At 59.4% G+C, this 8,732-nt stretch overlaps 1 non-coding gene across 1 annotated transcript; it reads left to right on the top strand.

Moving 5' to 3' along the window:
* Positions 1-358: 358 nt before the first annotated feature.
* LOC119239700 (U4 spliceosomal RNA) lies at positions 359-497 on the top strand. The gene has a single exon (XR_005123966.1). It is a non-coding gene; the product is annotated as a U4 spliceosomal RNA (small nuclear RNA).
* Positions 498-8,732: the final 8,235 nt, after the last annotated feature.

The raw sequence follows: 8,732 nt of genomic DNA, 5'->3' as shown, positions 1-8,732 counted from the left end.
CCGCTGCTCCTCTTTCACTCGCTTGTTCGCCTGGCTCCCTGCCGCGCTCTCTACCGCTCCGCTGGGTCCCAAGACGCTGCCCTTGTAAGCCCAGCCTCAGCCCAGGGGAACCCACCTCCCCGAGCCCACACCCCCTCCAGGCCCGCCCTCAGGCACGCGTTTACTCTGAAGGCGAGAGGGCAGAGGAGCCTGACACTTTACCCTACAACGTGGGTGACTTAAAATTTGAATGCGGCGTTTTGGGGGAGTCAGCCGCAAGCTGGGAAGGGGGCTGTGGCTCAGGACACGGGGCCCAGTTTCCACTGTGGAGGGTGCCGTCTGCTCCCCAGCTTCCAAGCAGCATTGAAATTCACCCTGTAGCTGGGCGCAGTGGCAGCATCGTAGCCAATGAGGTTTATCCGAGGCGCGACTATTGCTGATTAAATTCGTCCTGTAAACCCTCAACTGCCCGGGAAACGTCCTCGTTCAAGCCGAGAATCTGGGTCAGCTGTTTACAAGAACGGTGCCTGTTGGCGGGAGCTGGGGGCCCGACGGCGGGGGGCTTCTTGGGGGGCCCAACGGGGTCAGGGGTCTGGCTGGGAGCCCACACATCCGACGCTGCTCTGGCTGCCCCTGGCGTTCACCTCCCGGGCGGTGCTGGTCCCGGCCTCAGCCCCACCGCTGCCAGGGTGGCCGCCGCCCGCGCTCTGTGCGCACGTGTGTGACCGCACGGGGCTTGTTCGTGCACCTGGCTGGGGTTTCTCCGCAGCGGTTTTGGGCAAGGGGCAGGGCTGCTGGCTGGGCCTTGGGGGTTCCTGTGTGCACGCTTCCCGCACCCTGAGCTCCCGGGGCCCCGAGACTATGTTTGCCTTTTTAAAGCTCCAACATCTATGTTATGGGCTGTCGCGGCAGGAAGGGCCGGAGCAGGCTCTCTGTGACCCGAGCAGACGGGTGAAGGGGTTGTGCTTGGAGCCCCCGGTGGCTTCTGCAGGCTTTTATTGGGATTTACCAGGCACACGGCGGGGGCGGGGGTGGGGGCAGGCCTCCCAGCCCCCAGCAAGTCCTCACTCTGGGCTCCCCGGCGTTCTCTTGTGGCCTTGTTCTCTGCTCCTTTCGCTCTGCTGTTCCGGCCTCTTCTCTCTTTTGTCTGCTCTTCTGTTCCGCTCTTCCACCTCGCCAAGGGCGAGACGCCGGGAGGGGCAGGAGCCCACGGCAGGCGCGCCCCTTGGCCTGCACCTCGGGGCCTCGGAGCCGGGGGAAGTCTCAGCCGCTGGACCTGTGCGGTCACCAGGCATCCCCATGACACCGCCCTTATAAGCCCAGTCTCAGCCCAGGTGAACCCACTCACGCAGGCCCACACCCCACTCCAGGTGCCACCCTCAGGCACGCATGCAGAACTGCAGATCCATCGTCAATCTCAATGGCGGGAGCGCAGAAAAGCCTGGTAATTTTTTACCTTACCCAACATGGGCTGATTGTGCCCTGCCCCCCGTTTACATGTTGGAGGCTTCACCCCAACATCTCAGATGTGATCCATGGGGCTCCATGCGCTTGGTGTCTGTAGGGTAAGGAAAAAACGTCAGGCTTTCCTGCCCTCCCGCCATCAGGATAGATGACGGATCCTGCGGTCCTGAACGCATGTCTGATGGCGGCACCTGGAGAGGGGTGTGGGCCTAGGGAGATGGGGTTCACCTGGGCTGAGACTGGGCTTGTAAGGGCGGCGTCACTGGGACGCCAGTAGACGCCAAAAGAGAAGCCGAGGTAGAAAGAGAGAAGGCCGGAGAGCCCAGAGAGAGTGGAGACTTGCTGGGGGCTGGGAGGCCTGCCAGCCTCCCGGCCCCCCAGCACCCCTGCCTGCTGTGTACCTGGTAAACCCCAATAAAAGCCTGCAAAAAGCCACTGAGGGCTCTGACTCCTGCTTTACCCGGTCTGCTGGATCCTAGAAAACCTGCTCAGTGGCCAGTCCTGCCCCTACAGTGTCAAACTCCCTAACCGAGGCCAGTCACCAAGCAGTATAGACAAGACCCGTCTAAAATGGCCTCCCAGGACTGTCCTTGTCCCCCTCAGACCCGGGGCCTGGGCTCCCGGTGGTGCCCACTGAGGAGGTGAACCCCTTGCGCTAGGCCTAGCTGGGGCGTACTTGGCTCCAGGCTGTGTGGAGTGAGGTCCCTGTGTGAAGTGCCCCATTCCTGTCCTGGGGAAGATTGTTCTCCACGAAGTGCCTACCGCCCTCTGCAGCCAGCAGGCAGTGGCCTCAGCTGCATGGCCCATCCCTCCAGCTGCCTGGCTGATTGCATGTTGGTGTCACAGAGCCCTGGACCTGACCCCTGGCCTGGCTGCTCGGCCTGGTCACTGTGCAGCTCGAGAGAGGGCCGCATCTCGGGTGGCCCTGGTGCTGCCCGCCTGCCCGGTCACGTTGGTCCTTCCTCAACATCGCGGCCGTACGGCCTGACGCACACATCACAGTTTCTGAAGCTTAAGTCACCATGCAAGTAACTTGCCGAGGTCTGTAAGACGAGGGGCGCGGCCTCAGGGTGCAGCGGGGCCTCTCCCGGTCTGTGTGCTCCTGGACCGCACCGTGGAAACGCCCCGTTGTCCGGGTTTTCCATCCCAGGGTGCCAGCCTGCCACCGCTCTGTCCTCCAGCCTGTTGTTACATGCAAGCTCTGGAAGGAACTTCACAGTTTTTTTTTTTTTATTTTAATTTTTTAAAGCTTCATTTATTTATGTACACAAGAGCTGGGGTGCAGGCTAGAGTTATGGGAGGGTGAGAAGATTCACCAGAGACAGAGTGGGGAGCAGAACAGGCAGACTGACTGAAATACACTGCTGAGGAGAGCCGCGGGGAGACAGAAGAGGTCCGCTGCACCATGTGGGTTGCTCCCGGGCTGGACGGGGATCGAACTCGTGCAGCAGAGGCTGAGGATTGCTTGGGAGTGCTGCGTCTTAACCCTGTGTGCCACCAGGGAGGCCCACTTCACAGTCTGTTTGATGGAGATAGCCTTGTCCACGACAGCCTGGTCTCGTTCTCCACTTCCTGATGACCCTGGTGTCCACGGAGCCGTTAACGCCCATTGGAAGGGCCGATTTCTCAATTCCGCCTCCTGTCTCCTCCCCGCAGCTTGGGTGCACCTGTCTTCAGTGACTCAGGGACCGCAGCAGACTTTGTTCACAAAGGCCAAGAAATGTGTGAGAATTCTGTCACGTGTCCATGGAAGGGACGGGCGGAGCTCTGGCCACGAGCCCTGGGCGGCTCTCTCCGTGGGCCGGCTGGGAGCGCGTTCCTTTTTTCCTTGGGAACCTGGAGCTGAGAAAACTCACGCAGGAAGGAGCAGCTCCTGGGCTCCCGGGGTCTCAACCCCCCCCCCCCGCCAAACCCCCCCCCCAGTGGGCATGGCCCCTGCCCCTGCAGACACCCCCTGCTTGGGGATGGCGTTGCAACGTTTCTCTTCTCCTTAGCGTCATGAGTGGGAAATGGAAGACTCTGAACCCTCAGCTGTGCTCAACAAAGCGGGGGGCTGGGAGAAAAGCGAGGGGGGGAGAAAAGCGGAGGGGGAGAAAAGCCTGCTCTGACGCCTGCATGACTTATTTTATTTATTTATTTTTAAATATTTATTTATGCATACAAGATCTGGGGTACAGGCCAGCGGTGTGGGGGGTGAGAGGACTCCCCAGAGACAGAGTGGGGAGCAGAGCAGGCAGATCCACTGAAACACATTGTTGAGGGGAGCAGTGGGGAGACAGGAGAGGTCTGCTGCGCCCTGTGGGTTGACTCCCTGGCTGGGGATAGAACTCAGGCCATGGCAGTGACAGCCTGAGACGGAACCCAAGGCCCCAGGGGAGGCTCTCCCTTAACACCTTAGTCTCCTCCCTGTAACTGGGAGGATTGGGGGAGTAATGATGAAGCTGTTCTCAGAATGATGACCATTTTAAGAGCAGGAAACCAGAACCTGATGCCACAGAGAGCTTGGGTTTGGAGAGGCCTGAGTGGGCCCGCGGGGTGGTGGAAGGGCAAAGTGGCTTTGATCCTGGTTGAGAGCAATAAGTGGGGCCCATGGGGGTGGGGCGGGGAGGTCTTGATCTGGACACCTCTGAATGAGCAGGGTCCAGGGGACACCAGGGGCTTGGTCCATTTCCCGGGCAGTGCTGGATGGACGTGGGAGGGGGCAGCTGGGGACCAGGAGCATGTCTGTGGGGAAGCCCTGGGCACACGGGCAGGCCTTTCTGCCGCGAGGTCCGCCCCGGCCGTGGACGTGCTCTCATAGCACTTTTTTTTTTTTTAATTTTTTAAAGATTTATTTATTTATTTATACAAGCACTGGGTACAGTCAGAAGCGCGGGAGGGTGAGAGAATTCACCAGAGCCAGAGCGGGGAGCAGAGCAGGCAGAAGGACCGAAGGACACTGCTGAGGGGAGCAGCGGGCGGCAGGAGAGGTCTGCGCGCCATGTGGGACCCTCACCCAGAGGGCCGGGGATCGAACCGGCACTGCAGAGGCTGCGGGCAGCTTCACAACCCAGCGCTCAATCGCTGCGCCACCGGGGAGGCCCTGTTAAATAGTCTTTGTGACAGAGAGGCCCTCTCTGATGTTCTGAACAAAGAAAATAGAGTATTAACACTTATTCTAATTTTTCCCATCAAAACCGGTTCCCGTCTGAGTCCGCTTGTTCAGAGGTGCGAGTATTGCGAGCGGAGCCCCGCGGCGGCCCTGGGCCTCTCTGCCCACCTCACCGGGCCGGATGAAGGCTGCCACAGCGCGTCTTTGGAAACGTGGCCTGCAGCCGTCAGCTCCGGGGCCGCGGGACGGCCACTTCCCGAGCCCCGGTTCGCAGGAAGTGACACAGCAGCTGTTTGTTTTGAACATGATTGGGGAAAAAACGGAGTAGAAATGGCTCTCCAGGGAAAATAAAACAAATTAGCAACGGGCAACATTTTTTCCTTTGCTCTTTGAGAGACCTCAGAGGAACGGTCACCAGCGTCAGGTCTCCCGTGTCAGCCCGCCGGGGCAGCCCGACGCCCAGGGCCTGGCCTCTGCGTGGAATGGCCCAGGGGCCCTCTTGGCAGTGGGCGCTTAAGTCAGGATGGGGCAGGATGGAGTTCGGGGTCCAGGTCTTCGAGTCCCTCAGTCTAGAGCATCACCCTCCTTAGTGTGAGGCGTGGACCCGCCTTAGGGACGGGGTCTCGTCCTCGGCGTGCCCCCACTTGGTGTCCTCCATTGGGGGGCCTCGGGCTGGCCCCATTTCCCCTGGTGTTGGGCTGGCACCCAGGCCTTGGTGGTGCTGGCACTTGGGGGTGTGGGGGGGCTCCCCTCTGTGTGGAGCTCTGCCGATGCCCCAGGGCCCTCCCATGGCGGGAAGCCGGGGGCTCTGGGCTCCAGCCCCAGTCACTCCTTACTGGTGTGTACTGCTGGGAGCCTTTGCCACAGACGGGGACGAGGGGCACTGCCTGTGGCCCTCAGAGTTCTCATGGGGGCCCAGCTGTCAGGACAGTTTGAGGCTGTGGCCATGGAGGGGTCCAGAGAGGTCACAGGGGTGTCAGGGCTCCCCCTTGGTCTGTCAATCAGGACGCCTGTGACTATGAATTCTTGGAAGCACCAACATTTGGCTCCAGGTGATGGAGATACCGCCCCATGTCGGGTTCCCCCACAGTGCCTCATTCAGTTTCCAAAATTTTTGGAGTCTCTTAAGTGTCGGCAGAACAGAGATGTCCACTTAGCGGGACTTGGGGGCTCCTGGGAAGTGAATAAGGATGGGCTGGTGGCCAGGAACCACCCCCAGCGGGTGCTTGCTGCTGGGTGCGGCCTTGGGGCACAGCTCTGGGGCGCAGCTAAGAAGGCATGTGGGGGGAGGGGAGCATGCCCAGGAAGTGCAAAGCATTTCCTGGCTTTTTGTATCAAAGTGTGATGGGCTTAGAGTCCCTGTGAGAGCAGCCCAGGGAGGGAGCAGCCTCACCCTACACCCAGAGCCTCCCTCTGGATGCCCGACCTGGAGCCTGGCTCCCAGCCGGTCCTGCCTCCGCTGGGTCGCCACGCCATCCTGCCCGGAATCCCCGTGGCGTCTCGAATGTCACCGGAGCCATCACAGCTGGATTGCACGGTCCGTCTGGACCTGCCTGCGGAGAAGCCTTCCCGCGGCCTCTGAAAGCACTATGGCTCCTCTCCGCATCCGTGTCTGCTGGGCAGTGACGGATGCTGCCCTGAGGGCTCCATGGTTTACCATTTTAGCATGTGCTTAAAGAAAGGAAGAGTGGGGCCTCCGTTGGGGCGTAAGGGGTTAAGATGCAACCTATGAAGCTGTCTGCAGCCTCTGCAGCACGAGTTCTTTGCCTGGCAGGGGAGCTGCCCCCAGGGCGCAGCAGACCTCCCCAGTCTCCCCGCTGCTCCCCTCAGCAGTGGGTTTCAGTCCATCCGCCTGTTCTGCTCCCCACTCTGTCTCTGGTGGATCCTCTTACCCCCCACACCTCTGGCCTGTACCCCAGCTCTTGTGTGCATAAATAAATGAATCTTAAAAAAAAAAAAAAAGAGAAGTCCCAAATCCCTACGGGGGAAAGGAGGGACTCTCTCAGGGCTGTGTGTGGTGTCGGGGAGACGCATAGCTGGGCATTGAGACCGGGAGTCCAGCAGGAGCAGGCCCGTGGGGCCCCTTAACCTAGAGCCGTTGCCCTCCTTAGCTCGGGATAGGGACAGACATGAGCAGGGCCTGAGGACACGTAGGGGTCCTGACATAGACGACACTCCAGGCCGGGGCAGGACACAGCATGGCATTTGGAACAGGAAGCGCTTCTAAGCCCGCTCCCCCGGCTGCGGGGCCCAGCGGTGGCCTCTGGGTGGAGAGGACACTGTGAAGCGGGGAGCCCCCGACTCCCAGAAGAGTGTAGTCAAGCAGTCTGTGTCAGCTGGCCCATGGCTCGAACAGCGGGAATCAGGGACTGGGGGGGGGGACGGGGCCCCCTCTGAGGGTCCTGGTGGCCCCACAGGACCGTAATGCTTGGCTTGGGAGGACGTGGCGACTGCAGCCCACGCGGACACAGCCAGACACCCCCATGCTCGTATCCCCTGACACTCACCTCCCAGCTCCTCGCGGCTGTGGGAAAGCTGCCTGGGCTGCCCTTAACTCGGCTCTGGCCGCCAGTAGCCCTGACCGGCAGCCACAAGCCCCTCCTGGAAGGCCGCCCGATTTCAAAGGCCAAGGTGGATGTTTTCATTTGGCCTTCTGATTTTTCCTTGGAACTTCAATTTTTCCCCAGCTCTGTTGAGGTGTAATCGACATATAACATCACCTAAGGTTTTTTTTTTTTTTTTAAGATTTATTTATTTATTTATACAAGCACTGGGTACAGTCAGAAGCGCGGGAGGGTGAGAGAATTCACCAGAGCCAGAGCGGGGAGCAGAGCAGGCAGAAGGACCGAAGCACACTGCTGAGGGGAGCAGCGGGCGGCAGGAGAGGTCTGCGCGCCATGTGGGACTCTCCTCCCGTGGCCGGGGAGCAGCCGGGGATTGAACCGGTGCTGCAGAGGCTGAGGGCAGCTTCGCAACCCAGTGCTCAACCGCTGCGCCACCGGGGAGGCCCCACCTAAGTTTTTTTAAACTATTTTTTAAAAAGATTTATTTATTTATTTATACAAGAACCGGGGTACAGGTCAGAGGTACGGGAGGGTGAGAGGATTCACCAGAGACAGAGCAGGGAGCAGAACAAGCAGACAGACTGAAGACACTGCTGAGGGGAGCAGCGGGGGAGACAGGAGGTGTCTGCCGTGCCATGTGGGAATCTCCCTGGCTGGCTGGGATCAAACCAGCACTGCAGCGGCTGCGGACAGCTTCACAGCGCTGCGCTCAACCCGCTGCGGCACCAGGAAGGCCCAATATCACGTAAGTTTAGGGTACGCAAGTACATTGTGAAATGATGGGGATGGGGCCAGGTCCTGCCTCCAGGGCTCACAGCGTCCCCCCCTCCCTGCAGTGACAGCAGCTACCCTTGGGGCGCAGGCACGCGGGTCTCTGTCACCAGGGCCCTGTTGGCTTCTGTACAATATGAAGGTGTGAGGGAAGGGATGGCCTCCAAGGGCTGGAGGCCCGCGGCTGACCGGGCGGTGGTCTGCCTTGCCAGCTGGAGTATTTCAAGCAATTACATACAGTCTTAAGGGTTTAAGCGATTTCACTGAAACTATTTTGTAAACCAGACTGACCATCAACCAAAGGCCCCTTTGAAACTATTGTTAAAATAGTTTGGCTATTTTATTAATTGGATTTTAAAATAGTACATATTTTAACATTGAATTTGAAGCTTATTTAGAAAAAAAAAAAAGAGGGCCTCCCCTGTGGTGCAGTGGTTGAGCGCTGGGCTGTGAAACTGCCCGCAGCCTCTGCAGCGCCAGTTCGATCCCCGGCTGCTGGCGAGGGTCCCACATGGCGCGCAGACCTCTCCTGCCGCCCGCTGCTCCCCTCAGCAGTGTCCTTCGGTCCTTCTGCCTGCTCTGCTCCCCGCTCTGGCTCTGGTGAATTCTCTCACCCTCCCGCACCTCTGACTGTACCCAGTGCTTGTATAAATAAATGAATAAATCTTAAAAAAAAAAAAAAGACAGAATAGCTACCACTTGTCACATATGCACAAGAGCCTTTGAAGAACCCCAAGACTCTGCGGTGAGAGGAAGAGGCTCCAGACATCCGGGATGCAGGGGGGGCAGTGGGGAGAATGACCTACTGGGATTCAGATTCCTCCACTGACCTTTCACTGTAGGAGATGCTGTTTCCCCTGTGA

The sequence above is a fragment of the Talpa occidentalis genome, unplaced genomic scaffold (genome assembly GCF_014898055.3).
Source record: "Talpa occidentalis isolate TD23 unplaced genomic scaffold, MPIMG_talOcc4v2.1 talOcc4.11, whole genome shotgun sequence".
NCBI lineage: Eukaryota > Metazoa > Chordata > Mammalia > Eulipotyphla > Talpidae > Talpa > Talpa occidentalis.
Note: the sequence above shows the minus strand (reverse complement) of the source record. Positions and strands in the feature narration are given on the sequence as shown.